Genomic DNA, 17,792 nt, shown 5'->3' with positions numbered 1-17,792 from the left:
ATCTCAGAGATTGCCAACCACATTGTTTTTATAGTCTTATCTTTTTAAGATCTTTTTACTTGCAACTGGTGTCCTTAAATTTAAAGTGGTTCTCTCCTAGGTAGTATATAGTGGAATCATGCATTTTTATCCAGTCTGAAAGTTTTTCATTGGAATATGTAACTTACCATTTAATGTAATTATTTTTTAAACTTTTACTGAAATCTAGTTGATTTACAAGGTTGTGTAATTTCTGCTGTACAGCAAACTGACCCAATCATACATATACACATTCTCTCTCAAGTTCTTTTCCTACATAGATGATCACAGAACACTGGGTAGAGTTGTCTGTACAGCAGGTCCCTGTTGGCCAATCATTCCATCTGCCTCGGTGTGCATATGCCAATCCCAAACACCCAGTCCATCCCTCCCATCCCCCTACCTGTACACTTTGGTAACAACAAGCTTTTCACATCCGTTTCTGTTCTGCAAATAAGTTCATCTATATCTTATTTTTTTTTTAGATTCCACATACAGGTAATATCATATGATGTTTGTCTTTCACTATCTGACTAACTTCACTTAGTAGGATAGTATTCTAGGTTGCTGCAAATAGCATTATTTCATTCTTTTTTATGGCTGAGTAATATTCCATTGTGTATACATACCACATCTTCTTTACCTATGCCTCTGTCAGTGGGTATTTGGGTTGCTTACATGTCTTGGCTGTTGTAAATAGTACTTGTGATGAACATTGGAGTGCATTTATCTTTTCAAGTTATGGTTTTCTCTGGATAGATGCACAGGAGTGGGATTGCTGGATTGTTTGGTACTTCTATTTTTTAGTTTTTTGAGGAATCTCCATACTGTTTTCCATAGTGGTTGCACCAGTGTACCTTCTCACAAACAGTGTAATAGGATTCCCTTTTCTCCACACCCTCTCCAGCCTTTATTCTTTGTAGACTTTTTGATGATGGCTAATGATGGCTGGTATAAGAAGAAGTTTTTATTTGCATTTTCATATTCATATATTCATAGAATTCCATATATTCGTAGAAGTTTTTATTTGCATTTCTCTAATAATTATTGATGTTGAACATCTTTTCATGTGTCTTTTGGCCATCGGTATGTCTTCTTTGGAGAAATGTGTATTTAGATCTTCTGCCCATTTTTTTATTGGGTTGTTTGTTTCTTTGATATTGAGCTGTAGGAGGTTGTATATTTTGGAGATTAATCTCTTGTCAAATGCTTCATTTACAAATATTTTCTCCCATTCTGTGGGTTGTCTTTTTGTCTTATTTATGGTTTCCTTTGCTGTGCAAAAACTTTTAAGTTTATCAGGTCCCATTTGTTTATTTTTATTTACATTACTCTAGGAGGGACATCTGAGAAGAAATTGCTGCATTTTGTATCTTTCATTGGAATATTGAAATATTCCAATGTAATATAATTATTGATATGGTTATTTATAATTATTGATAATTAATTGTCTACCAGTTTACTGTTTTCTGTTTGCATCATCTTTCTATTGTTGTTATTATTGTTCCTTTTTCTTGCCTGCTTTTAAATTATTTGGTTTTTGGGGTTTTTTAAATAAATTTTATTGGAGTATAGGTAATTTACAATGTTCTTTTAGTTTCCAATTTGAATTATTTGAATAGTTTGAGAAAGTAATTTAAAGTATCTATTGTGTTTTTAGCTTTACTTCTTTACATTATTTTTCAGTGATTGCTTTAAGAATTGGTATATGTATCTTTAATCTTTCACATTCTACCCAGTGTTAATATCATGTCATTTGACATAAAATGTAGAAACCTTGCAATAACAGAGGTCTATTCACTCCTCCCTTTCTATTTTATATAGTACAATTTTCCTTATTATACACATATGTATATTTCCAACAAGAAATAGTCATAAGTACAAGTAAATAATGTAAAAGGGAGGTAGCGGTCTTCCATTTTTACCCCAATGTTTACTTCTTTGAATGCCCTTCATTCCTTCTTTGAGGATCCAAATTTGTATCTGGTATTATTTACTTTCTGCCCAAAGAACTTCCTTTGGTATTTCTGACAGTGCAAGTTTCCTGGGACAAATTCCTACCATCTTCCTTTGCATAAAATTGTTTTGATTTCACTGTCTTTTGGTAGCCATGGTTTCTGACAAGTTGTCTTATTTGAGTATTAATTCAAATTACAATTTCCCTATATGTAGTGTTTCTTTTCCCTCTGGCTCTTTGTAAGTTTTTCTCTTTATGTGTGGTTTTCAACATTTTGACTATGGTGTGTGGTGGCAACGTACCTAGGTGTGAGTAACCCTTGGAAATTAAGTGTTAAGTCAAAGAAACCGAAAGCAGATGTAAGCTACAAGGGGTGATATTAAGTTGGCTTCCTCAGGGACCCAGCTCAGTGCCCTTGCTGAGAAAATCTACTGCCCCATCCATTGGGCAAATGGGATCTATATATGCAGGGGAGGAAATCTGATTTCCAATGTGTTCATGGTTTATCGTTTCTACATGAAGTTACTCTCAGGATGAAATGTTTAAAAGAGAAGTATAATCAAAGGAGCCTAGGACCATGGATCTCATTCTCCCTCCAGTATCCATTAATGTGGACAAGCCATACTCCCTCACTGGCTGCCAATTTCTACTCATCAATCTGGGGGCTTCGAATAGGTAACTAATAAGTGTTTTTTTTTTTTTTTTTTCTTCCTTTCTGTTTTTCTAGGACAGTTTAAGTCTGCAAAAAACCCAACAGTAGAAAACGACTGGGTATATTTTGCCAACATCTCTTATAAACCCACATTTCTGCATTGTGTTCCTTAGCTGATGAAGGAAAGTGGAGATTTTCATCTTCAAACCAAATATAAAATTAAGTCATCTCTTCACTGAGCTCCTTGACCATACTACTCTTGAAATTAAAGGGTCTATCATATCCAGCCTTCCCAGATGAACTTGTGGTGGTGGTTTTTTTTTTTTTTCTTGGTGGAGTACACTCTGTCCCTATGTCTTATTTTTTTAAATGGTTAAAGATGTGCTCCTTGTGTAAACAAACCCTTGTAGCCTTAGTAACAAGAAACACAGCGACCCAGGCAATGATGAGCTTGAGCCAAGAGATCTTTTTAATTTGAATGAATCTATACTTTTGCTTTTTTGGTTAGGTTGTGTTTCTGTAGGGACTTTTGGTTCATTTAGATAAATACATAGTTTGGTAGACCTACAATTGTTATTGCAAGTGTAAACTTATTGAAAATTAGGTGAATTAAAAAGTTTAAAGTTGCCTTGAAGATCAATTCCCCTAATTTGCTTAGGTACCGATAGCTATATTACTAAAATGAAAGTACCAAGGAAAGGAGATGGGCTAAGTATTTATTAATGGCTTGCTAAATGCCAGACCCTTTCTTTGTATGTGCTACCTGACACTTCTAACCAGACAGCTCTGTAGGATAGTTATATTTATTTGCACTTTAGAGATAAAAGTAAGGCTCAGAGATATTAAGCTGCTTGCTCAAGGACACATTGTATATCTTATAACCTGTTGTGTATAGTTTATATGCTGTGAAGGCAGGCTTCAGACCCAGATCTCTGTGACTGCAAAGTAGCTCTTTTTCCTACTGGGCCATGTTGCTTCCTGCTACACCATAATATAATTTTTATAGAAATAGACTAGAACATGAGTTTTCTGATTCCAAGACAAATGTAAATTAAATTGTGTTGCTCCTCCTTTTGACTCTCCTTTCTTAATTTTAGAGTGAATTTCTCCCAAGTCTAAAGATGATGGGAAAAATAGATGTTGACAATGGTTAATAGTTATTGAGAGACTCTCATGTACCTGGGATAATACTAGATGATAGATTATTATATTTATTTCTCAAATGGACCTTACATTTAGTATTATGGATGTTCATTTTTTATTATTTATTTTTTCCACTGTGCAGCATGGGGACCAAGTTACACACACGTATACATACTTTTTCCTCCCATCATTGTGTTGCGATGTAAGTATCTAGACAGAGTTCTCAATGCTACACAGCAGGATCTCATTGTAAATCCATTCCAAGAGCACTAGTTTGCATCCGTTAACCCCAAGCTCCTGATCCCTCCCATTCTCTCCCTCTCCCCCAGGGCGGCCACAAGTCTATTCACAGATTTTATTTTCTGTGGAAACGTTCATTTGTGCTGAATATTAGATTCCAGTTATAAGTGATATCATACTCTATTTGTTTTTCTCCTTCTGACTTATTTCACTCAGTATGAGAGTCTCTAGTTCCATCCATGTTGCTGCAAATGGCATTATGTCATTCTTTTTTATAGCTGAGTAGTATTCCATTGTGTATATATGCCATATATATATATACATATATATATACATACACACACACACACACCACATCTTCCTGATCCAATCATCTGTCCATGGACATTTGGGTTGTTCCCATGTCTTGGCTATTGTGAATAGTGCTGCAATGAACATACAGGTGCATGTATCTTTTTTAAGGAGAGTTTTGTCCGGATATATGCCCAAGAGTGGGATTGCTGGGTCATGTGGTAGTTCTATGTATAGATTTCTAAGGTATCTCGATACTGTTCTCCATATTGGCTGTACCAGCTTACATTCCCACCAAAAGTGCAGGAGAGGTCCCTTTTCTCCACAGCCCCTCCAGCACTTGTTATTTGTGGATTTATTAATGATGGCCATTCTGACTGGTGTGAGGTGGTATCTCATGGTCGTTTTGATTTGCATTTCTCTTATAATCAGCGATGTTGAGCATTTTTTCATGTGTTTGCTGGCCATCTGTATATCTTCCTTGGAGAGATGTCTACTCAGGTCTTTTGCCCATTTTTCCATTGGGTAGTTGGCTTTTTTGCTGTTGCGTTGTAAAAGTTGCTTGTATATCCTAGAGATTAAGCCCTTGTCAGTTGCATCATTTGAAACTATTTTCTCCCATTCATACCAAGACAAAAGGTATTGTCCTTTTGTTTTCTTTTTGGTTTCCTTTGCTGTGCAAAAGCTTGTCAGTTTGATTAGGTCCCATTGGTTTATTTTTGCTCTTATTTCTATCGCCTTGGGAGACTGACCTGAGAAAATATTCATGAGGTTGATGTCAGAGAATGTTTTGCCTATGTTCTCTTCCAGGAGTTTGATGGTGTCTTGTCTTATATTTAAGTCTTTCAGCCATTTTGAGTTTATTTTCATGCATGGTGTGAGGTGTGTTTTATTTTCATTGCTTTGCATGCAGCTGTCCAGGTTTCCCAGCAATGCTTGCTGAATAGACTTTCTTTTTCCCATTTTATGCTCTTGCCTCCCTTGTCAAAGATTAATTGACCAGAGGTGTCAGGGTTTATTTCTGGGCTCTCTAATTTGTTCCATTCGTCTGTCTGTTTTGATACCAGTACCACACTATTTTGATGACTGTGGATTTGTAATATTGCCTGAAGTCTGGGAGAGTTATGCCTCCTGCTTGGTTTTTGTTTCTCAGGATTGCTTTGGCAATTCTGGGTCTTTTGTTGTTCCATATAAATGTTTGTATTGTTTGTTCTAGTTCTGTGAAAAATGTCATGGGTAATTTGATAGGGATTGCACTGAATCTGTAGATTGCTTTGGGTAGTATGGCCATTTTTACAATATTAGTTTTTCCAATCCATGAACATGGAATATCTTTCCATTTCTTTACATCTTCTTTAATTTCCTTGATTAATGTTCTATAGCTCTCGGCATATAAGTCCTTTACCTCCTTGGTCAGGTGTATTCCCAGGTATTTGATTTTCTGGGGTGCAATTTTAAAAGGTATTGTATTTTTGTATTTCTTTTCTAATATTTCATTGTTAGTATACAGAAATGTGACTGATTTCTGAATGTTAATCTTATATCCTGCTACTTTGCTGAATTTGTTAATCAGTTCAAGTAGTTTTTGGGTTGTATCCTTAGAGTTTTCTATGTATAGTATCATGTCTTCTGCATACAGTGACAGTTTTATCTCTTCTCATCCTATTTGGATGCCTTTTATTTCTTTTGTATGTCTAATTGCTATGGCTAGGACTTCCAAAACTATGTTGAGTGAGAAGACTTTCAGTTTTTCTCCATTGAGTATTGTATTTGCTGTGGGTTTGTCATAAATGGCTTAATGTTCAGGAATGTTCCCTCTATGCCCACTTTGGCAAGAGTTTTGATCATGAATGGATGTTGGACTTTTTCAAATGCTTTTTCTGCATCTATTGAGATGATCATATGGTTTTTGACTTTTCTTTTGTTAATGCGGGATGTGACGTTGATTGATTTACATATGTTGAAACATCCTTATGAACCTGGGATGAACCCCACCTGGTCATGGTGTATGATCTTTTCGATATGTTGTTGGATTTGACCGGGTAAAATTTTGTTGAGAATTTTTGTGTCTATATTCATCAAAGATATTAGCTGATAGTTGTCTTTTTTGGTGCTATCTTTGTCTGGTTTTGGAATTAGGATGATGGTGGCATCATAGAATGTCTGTTCTTTTATATAGGGACAAAACTGAGCCTTAGAAAAGTGAAATAATTTGCCAAATGACACACAGGTTTTGAATATCAGAGTCAGAACTTCAACTCAGGACCTGTCAAATTTAAGGGGTTATTTCAGTGCCTGTGCACCTGGGTATGTTTCTTTTTCAAGGTGGCTTTAGGTTCTAGGATCTTTGAATTTCCATATAAATTTAAAACAATGCCTAGTTTTTACCAAAAAATTTCTGCTCCAAATTTAATTGCGATTGTTCAATATATAGATTTAGGAAGAAATGACATCTTAAAAGTATTGAGTTTTCCAATCCATGAGCATGATATACCTCTTAATATGTTTACTCAATTTACTTCACAAGTCAACTTGTCTCACAAATAGTTTAAAATTTTCTTTGTAGAATTTTTGTACACATCATGTTAAAAATTTTTATAAATATTTTGTGCTTTTGATATCTATGTAAATATTCAAAATTTTCAATTTCAGGACAAAAGGTCAATATACAAAAATTTACTTTTGTATATTGATCCTCTATCCTGAAATGTTGTTGAAGTCACTTATTAACTATTGTAGTTTATTGTTTTAGTACATTTCTGATGACTTTTTATGTACACAATCATGTTCTACACCCCACCCTCCCCACCCCCATAACAGAAAGATAGTTTTCTACTTCTGGTCCAAATTGTGTAGGATCTGTATCATTTTCTTGCCTTATTGCAGTTCTAGGATCTCCAGCACAAAAGTAGTAAGAATGGACATCCTTGTTTTGTCCTAGTCTTTGAGAAATCTTAAAAATATTTTACCAGTAAATATTATCTAGGTTATTTATTTAATAATATATGTACCAGATAGCAGGAATTCCCATTTAATCTTAGATTTCTCAAATACTAAATTTGGTCAAGTGGTTTTTCTGCACCTAATAATCATATGCATTGCTGCTTCTGTTTTTATAAATACCAATTGCACTGATTGATATGTCATTATTAAACCAACCTTGCATGCTTGATGCTAAACTCCACTTGATCATGCTTCTTTTTATGTGTTGTCATATATGATTTGGTAATATTTTATTATATTTTACATTATGTTTTTACATTATATTTGTAGGGGATTTTTTTCTGTGTGTATGTAGTATCATTGTTTGGTTTTGATAACATGGTGATTTTGGCCTCATATAATGAGCTGCAAAGTGTTTATTTTCTGAAAGAGTTGTGTATCTCTACTATTATTTATTTTTAAGACACTTCACTATTGATTGAATTTAATAGGGACACTAGATTTTTTTCTGTGAGAAATTTTAAAATTATGAATTGTTTCCCTATGGTCTAAAAACAATATATATTTTCTATTTCTTCTCGTGCCAATTTTGGTAATTTATGTCTTTCAAATAATTGTCTGTTTCATCTAAATTGTTGAAAATGTTGACATAAATGTTTTATCATTATAATTTTAATATCTGTAGAATCTGTGATTCTAACATTTCTTTTATTCTGGACGTTAACTAGAGATATATTTTTAAATGTTTTTTTATGGCCACACCCCCAGCATATGGAAGTTCCTGGGCCAAGGACTGAATCTGAGCCAGAGGTATGACTTATGCTGCAGCTGTGGCAACACTGGATCCTTTAACCCACCGCACAGGGCTGAGGGAAGAACCTATGCCTCTGCAGCAACCCAAGCTGCTGCAGTCAGATTCTTAACCCAGTGTACCACAGTGGGAACTCCCTAAAGATATATTTTGATTAGACTTGCTAAGGATAATCAACTTTAGCAATCTTTTCAAAATATTTTCTTTGTTAATTTATTTTTTCTATTTCCTGTTTCACTGATTTCCATGTTATCTATATTTTATTTTACTTGCTTTAGACTTGAATTTGCTCTTTTTTTTTCTAGCCCAAGGAAATAGGTTTGATATTGATTTCAATATCTTTTCAACTTTTCTAATATAAAAATACAATAAACTATAAATTTATATATATTGTTTTGGTTTCATGACACAGATTTTGATGTTTTGTTTCCATTACAACCTAGTTCAAATACTTAAAAATTTTCCTTTGATTTCTTCTTCACATATGTGTTTTTTCTTTTAAAACATTTACTTTTTCTCTGTAGTTTCATTATATTTTTACATATTTCGTTTTGGTGTGATTGATGATATACAAATCTTTTCTGTATAGCTTATTTATCCCTTTAGTTCTATTACTTTTCCGTTTTCTTTTTCTTTTTTTTTTTTTTTTTTTTTTTGGTGGCCCCCATGGCATATGGAAGTTCACCAGCCAGGGATCAAATCGGAATTGTAGCTGCAACCTACACCATAGCTGTGGCAACACCAGATTCTTCACCCACTGGGATGGGCTGGGGATTGAACCCATGCCACCGCAGAGACAATGCTGGATCCTTAATGTAACAGCAGAAACTCATCTCCATATATTTTTAATTTCTCTTATTAGGTGGATATACAATTAGGATTTTTATATATTTTTGATAAATTCACCATTTGAGAAATATAAAATATCCTATTTATCTAGTAATACCCTTTTTATTGGAATCTATTTTTTCTGATATTAATATAGTCACACTAGCTTTCTCTTAATGGTATAATTTCTTTTACTGTTTACTTGTGCACTCATATTTAAAGTATATCTCTTCTGCAGCATATAGTTGAGTCTTGCTTTAAAAAATTTTTGGTAATGTCTGCTTTTTGCTCAGCATTTTGAGGCCATTCCCTTATAATGCAATTATTGATGTAGTTGGGTTTAAATCTGACTTCTTGCTATTAATTGTTGGTTTGTTTCATTTAGTTTTGTTCCTTTGCTTTTCTTTTCCTATACTGTATTTTTTAATTCTCTCTGCTTTTAAGATTTTCTTTTTTATCTTTTTTTTAATTTTTTTTTTTTTTTTTTTTTAAGGGCTGCACCCATGGCGCATGCAAGTTCCCAGGCTAGGGGTTGAATCAGAGCTGCAGCTGCTGGCCTACACCACATCCACAGCAATGCCAGATCCTTAACCCACTGAGCAAGGTCAGGGATTGAACTCATATCCTCATGGATAATAGTTGAGTTTGTTATGCTGAGTCACAGTGGGAAATCTTTCTTTCTTTTCTAGTGGTTTAATTACCATATGTCTAAGGGTTTGGGGTTTTTTTTTTTTTAATTATTTTAAGGTTCCTGAAATTCATGGATTTGTGTGCTATTTGGCATCAATTTGGGAGAAAAAGCAGCCATTATTTTTTCAAATATATTTTCTCCCTCTTCCTCTTTCTGCCATCCACCATTATGTGCATGTTAGATTACATCCTCCTGAAAGTCCTGGAGCCTCTTTCATGTTCTTGTGTTTTGAAAGATTTTGTTTTCCAACTGCATTGAAACATCCAGTTTCAATTGCATCTAGTCTACCAGACCAGACGGCTATAGCAGTGGAATTAACAAATTCCATTGACTGGATAAGATGTGGCAAAGCTTATCCTTGGCAGCGTTCCAACTGGGACTCACTGCACTAGAAAACAGATCTGTGAAGCCATCTAAGGTGAGACTTTCCTCAGCTTCCGCTCTTCCATGCTTCAATTCTGAACTAGACATTTTTCCCGAACTCTCATATGGCCCTTTCATTTCTCAGCTCTGTAACCCATCTTATTTCTGGAAGGTCTTGCAGGGTCTCCAGATAAACCCATACGTTGGATGTGTTACAGTTTCCCTACAAGTGCTGGGGCAGAAGGCCATGACTCGGAGCAGGGCAAGGCAATTCCTACACTGGTATAAAGTTGTTTCCAATGATCTCTTTGGTCCTTTTAAACACAGAGATGCTTTGGTTATTCTGTGAATTGGATGGTGTTCTAACCATCCAATGGTCCTTCCTGACCATTTTTTGGTGGTCAGGAAGGAGAGCGCCTAGCATGTTGACTTGTCAGGTAGATGTACAGGTGTGAGTACTTTTAGTTTGAAGTATATATTGTGACCTAGTCAGATGGAAATTTGGGTATGGTTAAAACAGAATACCTTCCTCTTGGCATTTTGCTGTCTTGTGGAGTCTTATCTAAGAGAGTCCATTTCTCTCTTCTGCTTCTACATCCTAGGATGGTATTTTTCAGTTCCATCTCTTCCTTTCCTCTAAATCTCCCTTCCTACTCTCCTGTCCTTTACCCTTAAACATGCTGTCAAGATGACATGATTAAAATTATCCCAAATAAGGACATTACCAGCCACACGTGACTATTTAAACTTACATAATTTTATAAAGAAACAGTTTTGTTCTGGGCCCCCAGAAGCCCTTCTCGTATTTTAGTGATTATTTTGTCACTCTCTCCAGAGCAATTTATGGATAAAAACATCCCCCCGAATTTTAAACATTCATACAATTGTACAAAAGATGGTCTGCCTTTATTGATATTAATGAAAGGTCACCAATTTAAACTGAGCTTTCTGCCCAAAGCCATCCAAATGGTTAAAAAAAAAATGACACGTGTATCTATATCCATGACTGGGAGATAAGGTACTGGACTTAGAAACCAGCAAAAGAGCAGTCTTAATTTTACTTTTTAATGACTGTGTTACCTTGGATATAAAAACAGTCTCAGAGTTCCCGTCATGGCTCAGTGGTTAACGAATCCAGACTAGGAAACATGAGGTTGCAGGTTCGATTCCTGAACTTGCTCAGTGGGTTAAGGGTCTGGCGTTGCCATGAGCTGTGGTGTGGGTTGCAAATGCCACTCAGATCCCACGTTGCTGTGGCTCTGGTGTAGGCCAGCAGCTACAGCTCCAACTGGACCGCTAGCCTGGGAATCTCCATGTGCCTCAGGTGCAGCCATAGAAAAGACAAAAAGACAAAAAATAAAATTAAAAAATTAAAAAAAAACTCAGTCTCCACTGCATTGCAGTTATTTTTGAATGCAAATGTGATATACCATTCCTTTTGTTCTCTGTCTGAAGTGAACATGAAGAGAGATGTTTGGGAGAGGACCTATCCAGTGCTGGTTCAGAGTAGGCATCATACTTGCAAATATGGCAAAGTTGCAAGATGTAATACCCAGCAGTCTCCTAACAGCATAGTTCCATCTTTTGCAAGGTTCACTCTGTCCCTGCGCTACTCCCTACAACACCCCACACTCACAAACCTACTCCACAGCACACTGAGCAAAAGGAGCCCAGACGTCAGCGTTGGCTTGGAGATACAGGTGTGTAGATTCACACTTGAACGTCATTCATTCTCACAATGCAGTTGCTTAGACTTCAGCTGGTGTAGTAGCTCCCTTTTGCTATTATATTGCCCTCCCTCAGCAGTCCTTGCATAGCGAACTTAGCCCTTTCTTTGACCACTTCATTACATTGACCTGTTCTTTGGACTTCCAAGACCTAGCCCCATGTACTCACCAGCTCACAGAGTTGTCTGGCAAATGAGTGGTTGCTGAGAGGAGTCTCACAGTTGTAGCTGATTATAATCTCTTTTATGATGCCTGGAGACGGCTGTTTTTCCAGTGGGGCTCTCTGATCCTCATACAAGCACATCAAACCTCCCTCTTGTAGCATTAAGAGTAGGATGAGGAATTAAAATCCCTATAGCTCTTCAGACGTTATTACTGTTCACATTTTATCTGAGCACTAACTCATTTCACTGCCCCTCCCACCCTTATATAACTGGCTCTACTTCCTTTTTCTCAATTAAACATCACACTAGTCCAGCCTAGGTCTGAAACTGAGAGCCCTCACAGCCTGAACCTAGTCAGAAAACAGATTGGGATTTGAACCCACGTACCGGGACTCGAACCCAGCCTAAAGCCAGATTGGGACTTAAACCCATAGTTTTAAATTAGAATTACTTGGGGGAGTTCCTGTCGTGGCTCAGTGGTTAATCCAACTAGGAACCATGAGGTTGCGGGTTTGATCCCTGGCCTTGCTCAGTGGGTTAAGGATCCGGCATTGCTGTGAGCTGTGGTGTAGGTTGCAGATGCGGCTCAGATCTGGTGTTGCTGTGGCTGTGGTGTAGGCTGACAGCTACAGCTCCGATGAGACCCCTAGCCTGGCAACCTCCATATGCTGTAGGTGTGGCCCTAGAAATGGCAAAAAGACAAAAAAAATTAAAAATAAAAAAAAATAGAATTACTCGCCCTGTGTCTGGACTCACCAAAGTTCAGCTTCTTTATGCCTCTGCACAGAAGGAATTCAGGGAGAGACAAAGTGATAGGCAAGAAACAGATTTATCAGGATAGGACGCTTGTGAGAGATGCAACAGACAGGCAAGGAAGCTTCTGCCTGAGGATCTGGTGGGCCAGTTTTTATCATCCAAGGGGAGTGGGGTTTGGAAAGGCCCATCTCTTCCTTTCTGGGAATAGTAGCTCCTCCTTAACATCCAGTAAGGCGTGTATTCAAATCAGCTGAAGGGCTGTCTTAAGACTCTTGCCCTTGGTCTGAATCTGAAATCAGGCCTCATCCTATCCCCCAGCCAATGACCGGAGGCGATTTTCACACCTCCACTAGTTAAGTAGCCCTGCCTTTTCTTGAACCTACAGTGGTCTCCCAACATCTCCCAGGTTTCCCTCTTTATCTGTGATCTCCTGTTGGGATTTCTACAACCACCCGTGCCTACTCTATCCCTATCGGTCCACGTAATGTTGAGGGTAGGAATTATGTCTATTTATTTGTTTGTTTATCTCCAGCATCTAGTATAGATCCAAATGCATAGGAGAATGTTGAAAGAAAGAGGGCTGGGGGGAGAAACAGAAGGAAAGAGAAAAAGAAAAGAATAAATACTTGAATAGCAAAAGGACGGCTCAAAACCATAGAGCTAGTAACTGAAAGAGCCAAAGCAAATCCAGGTTATTTGGTTCTAACTTCCTAATATGAGCCTGAGTTCTGATAGATTTTCCTCTGGACTTTAGGGATTTTTTTTTTTTTCTTTTTTTCCCACGGCCACACCTGCAGCCTATGGAAGCTCCAGGGCCAGGGACTGAAGCTGAGCCACAGCTTCAACCCACACTGCAGCTTTGGTAACAACGATCCTTTACCCACTGCACCGGGGCAGGGGTAGAACCCACACCTCCACAGTGACCAAAGCCACTGCAGTTGGATTCTTAACCCAGTGGGCCCCAGTGGGAACTCCTAGGGAATTTGTACAAGAAGGTTTAGATCCTAAAAGAATCTTCTACTGGGTAGGGTCTATTCAACTCAGTGAACAAACATTGAAGACACCCATGTTCCAGACCTTATACTTCCCTCGGGGATACACAGATAGCACGGATGTTGCTCCTGTTCTCTGGGAGGTTGGAGGTTAGGAGATTGAAGGTCATGCAAACCTATGCACATTGTCAGTATAATGCAAAAAAGGATGGTGTGTGTAGGTCTGATAAGAGCACCACTGAAGAAGTTTCATCTATCACGAAGTGACCATGTCTGGGGGGATGTTAAAGTTGTGTTGCCACAGAGTCATTGTTTTGCAGGTGAGGGCGCCGATGGTCAGAGGCTCTGAAGAATTTGCTTAGGATGATATATCCAGTGACAAGTGAACACTAGAATTTGAACCAAGGAAGGCTGACTGAAACTTTATTAACCACCATGCTAACCAATACGAAACAGAGCTGGTGCATTTAATCTGCTAGTTTCTGACTGTCCTTGACCAGGCAGGTAGTTAGAAGCGTGCTGGAACTAACAGCACTGTTGCTTTGCTCCAGCCTGGGGAAAAGATTCCGCAGTTCAGTGAAAACTATATTTCTTAGAAACGCTCTAGTGTCTCCAGATCCAGTGGGCTGTTTTTCTTGGTGTCAGACACACCTACGGCTGTGTCCTAACGCCCTTCCCTCATGTGTAAAGGGTCTCTTAAAATAGACAAGTGTACGATGTCTCTCTCAGGTTCAAAGAGCTGGGCAGATGGGGCTGGGAGAGCAGCATGACCTGCAGCTGTCTTCCGATTCCTGAGGGCTGTGGTCTCCTCCTCTCTTCTTGCCTCTCACTATGCTATGAGAGTCTGTTTAGCCTTGGTCCATTTCCATGGCAACCACTTGTCCCACGGTGCTATCTTTTTATTATAGGAATTGCTAAAAGAATAAAAATATATGGAAAATAATTAGGAGTTTTTATTGCCTGCTTTCTCCAGAGTGTGGCAGATAGGAGAAGGGGTACAAGGTGAAGGCTATAAGACTGTAGCAAAAAAAAAAAAAAAATCACAGCACTGTGGGCAATTTTATTACTACAATAGATGTAATCTCATAGCCAAAGTGGAGTGTAATTTCCTGTTTCTACTTTGGGAATACGTGCATTCTCATTTTTACTTGTGGATGGTTATGAGAGGTAGGTGAAAGAGGTTTTACACCTGTATCTTAGTCCTAGACATGGTTCTGTCTGGATTAATGAAATTAAATTGCTCAGGGAATTTAGTTGCTGATAGCTGCAGAATCAACAAAAACCTGGTGTTTTGAACATCTTTGTTCAGCATTGAGCAATAAGGCAATGTTTCATCTGGGGGTCTAAACTTTCAGGCAATAAAAGTTCATTGGGGGGGGTCTTTGGGAATAAGAGGTGAGAACGATCACTGGGTTAGGAATCGGTACACCTATTTTCTGTCCCCCAAATAATATTTTAACTAGTGTGATGTAGAGCAAGGCATCTAAACTTTCTACTCCTCATGTTCCCTGCCTATAAAAACAAGAGGTTTAGGTTGGATGATCCAACAAGTTCTGAAAGTCCTGGAGTCCATAGATTTGTGAGGTCTGGGGAGCTGTGTCAGGATGGCAAGGCAAGAAAAACTAACCATGAAAGGTCTAATAATGCCAATAACAGCTGCTACTTTCTAACGAAATCAGATTTTTGTGTCGGATAGTGTGCTACAAGTTTTAGGGGCATTACCTCATCAAGTCTCATGATACTATTATGAGGGAGTGATTATTTTCCCCATTTGTAGATGAAGAAATTGAGGATTAGAGAGCTGGACCACAGAAGTCGTATGTCACAGAGGTAGCCTTCAAACCCAGGTCTGCTCTACTCAAAGACACAAAATTGCATCCTAACCTGGTAACAAGAGGCAAAATTAAAACCAACTCGTTGCACCACCTTGAACACACACATGAACTATCCTATGTTTTGTCAGTCACCAAACCCAGGACATTGAAGAAAAACAGAAGTGCCCTCCATGCAGGAAACAGAACTCCAGGCACAGGCATCTCTCTGCATTATTTTTCCTGCCATTAGGAAGTGCCTGGGTAGATGCACCTGTGAGAGAGGAGTCTGGGACTCAGAGAACCAAATTCAGGCTGGGATCCTTATTCCCTTATCTCTCTACCTGCCCCCACCCCCTCCCCTTCATCTCCTGAAAACAAAGAGCATTCAGTGTCCTCTGAAAGATTTCTTTATCTTTTTCTTTTTTCTTTTTTTGTCTATTTATGGCTGCGGAGGTTCCCAGGCTAGGGGTCAAATCACAGCTGTAACTGCCAGCCTACACCACAACCACCGCAACTCAGGATCCAAGCCCCATTTGCAACTTACACCACAGCTCACGGCAACACTGGATCCTTAACCCACTGGGCAAGGCCAGAGATCGAACCTGCATCCTCCTGGATCCTAGTCAGGTTTGTTAACAGCTGAGCCACAACGGGAATGCGTGAGAGATTTCTGGAGGATAGCGTTTCTGTGACCTGAGAGCGTCTAGAACAGAGGTTGGCTCCAGTAATATGTGGACAAAGATGTTCTGTAACCGTCATTTTTATTCTAAGCTACTGATCTTAATCAGTCTGGGTCTGGGTCTCTAGTTTATTGTGCCCATATTTCTCTCCAGTATAAAAACTACTCTGACTACCTTCCCAATACCTCCGTATACACCTAGAATTTACATACATTCATTCCACTTGTCCAGAAGCGTCCCAATCATTGCATTAGTATAATTGTCATAGAGCCTCTTCCACGTTCAAAAGTACATACATCAAAAGTGTGAAGAGTAAATTACATGGATCACCCTATATGCCCACCATTGTAGTTGATCACTGGAAACACACAAGAGACGGGGAAGATGTAAGAAAATATTCCGTATAGGTTTGAAAATTGTTTAGCAGCCAGCATAGGACAGCTTCTTTCTTAAAAAAAGAAACAGGCCTAAGCACTAAGAGAACTAAGCTGCACATCATCCATATTGTTAAAAATTTGAAATGAAACACTGATAGGTGGGAATGCAATGAGCAAGTTCACAGAGTAACCTCCCGATCCGTAGTTCTGACTGAGAGGAAAGAACACACAAAGAAGGCAAGGCGAGGCCAACGCTTGTGGCAGGTGGCATGTTAACAGATGGCAGAGAAAACCAGAGCTGCTTAGCTTTTTTGCACCTGTTGTTTAAATCAAAGTGAATAATTTTCAGACTGAAAGGCATAGAACAGATGTAGTTAAAAGGAAATTGAAGGCTGCAATCGGTGAGAAGATAATTAGGGAGCAAGCCCTGTCTTCTTTATATTCATTCAAGTTTCCAGATGCAGACAGAGGACATTCCGAGGAACCAGAAGATCTTACTAATATGAGTACAGAGGCATTGCAAGTCTTATTGTAGAATCATGTAGAAAGAAAAAGTTTTAGAAAAATGGAAATGAAAGCGTATTTCCCTGAATACTGAAAAGAGGAGAAAAAAGGCAGATTACAGAACCAACAAAGAGATGAAGTCCTTTGTTAATCCCAAGAAAAATTCTAGGACAGATTATGTAAAATATACATGATTATAACACACCAAACCAAATGGGGATACCAGGAAGCCCACATAAGTTCACTCGGAACAGCTTAAGGTTTTATTTCCCAGTTTGATGAAGTCATTAGAATATTTGAAGAGAAGGAAGATAGAACTTCATATTGCTTAGATGTTAGCCATATATGTGACAAGGTCTCCTCTTACAGCCTTGTGAGCTTGTTATAAAAATGGCTCTTATGAACTTGTTATAAAAATGACTGCTATATAAAGTGGATCATACCTATTACACTGTCACTAGGAAGTGTCACTAGTTTCTTCCTATCAACAGAAAAATTGTTTAGAGCCCAAGGTAACTCGGAGGAGCCAAGTTTCAAAAGCAGGCAACAAGCTTTCAGAATCCATGCCTTATGTCACGATGACATAATGCCTCTCCATCCTGTAAGATGTAGACAGCTCTTTATTAAATGGCATAAAACCAGAAGAAGGGGCAAATGATGGAATCAATGTTTGAAGACATCTGGACAGGTTTGGAATGTGATTCGAAGCTTTGCCAAAAATGCAAAAATTATTTCCTAAATTCTGTGTTTTGGTTTTACATTAGGCATCCTGGGGAGAAAATTTTCATTAGAAAATGATTCCTGCCTTCATGAATTTTCTATTTAGTAAAGCCTGTGTTCT

The 17,792-nt window shown here is 38.0% G+C and overlaps 1 protein-coding gene across 1 annotated transcript in view; it reads left to right on the top strand.

Annotated features, from left to right (window-relative positions):
* LOC110260221 (uncharacterized) overlaps positions 1–17,792 on the top strand; it is a 169,916-nt gene that overhangs the window by 149,747 nt on the left and 2,377 nt on the right. The window lies entirely within an intron of this gene.

Source organism: Sus scrofa, chromosome 4 (genome assembly GCF_054392235.1).
Source record: "Sus scrofa isolate SSC_HxYL_T2T_F1_AM1 chromosome 4, Sscrofa_HxYL_maternal_Yorkshire_Landrace_v2.0, whole genome shotgun sequence".
NCBI classification, from domain to species: Eukaryota; Metazoa; Chordata; class Mammalia; order Artiodactyla; family Suidae; genus Sus; species Sus scrofa.
The sequence above is the reverse complement of the archived record's forward strand: the minus strand, read 5'-3'. Positions and strand labels throughout refer to the sequence as shown.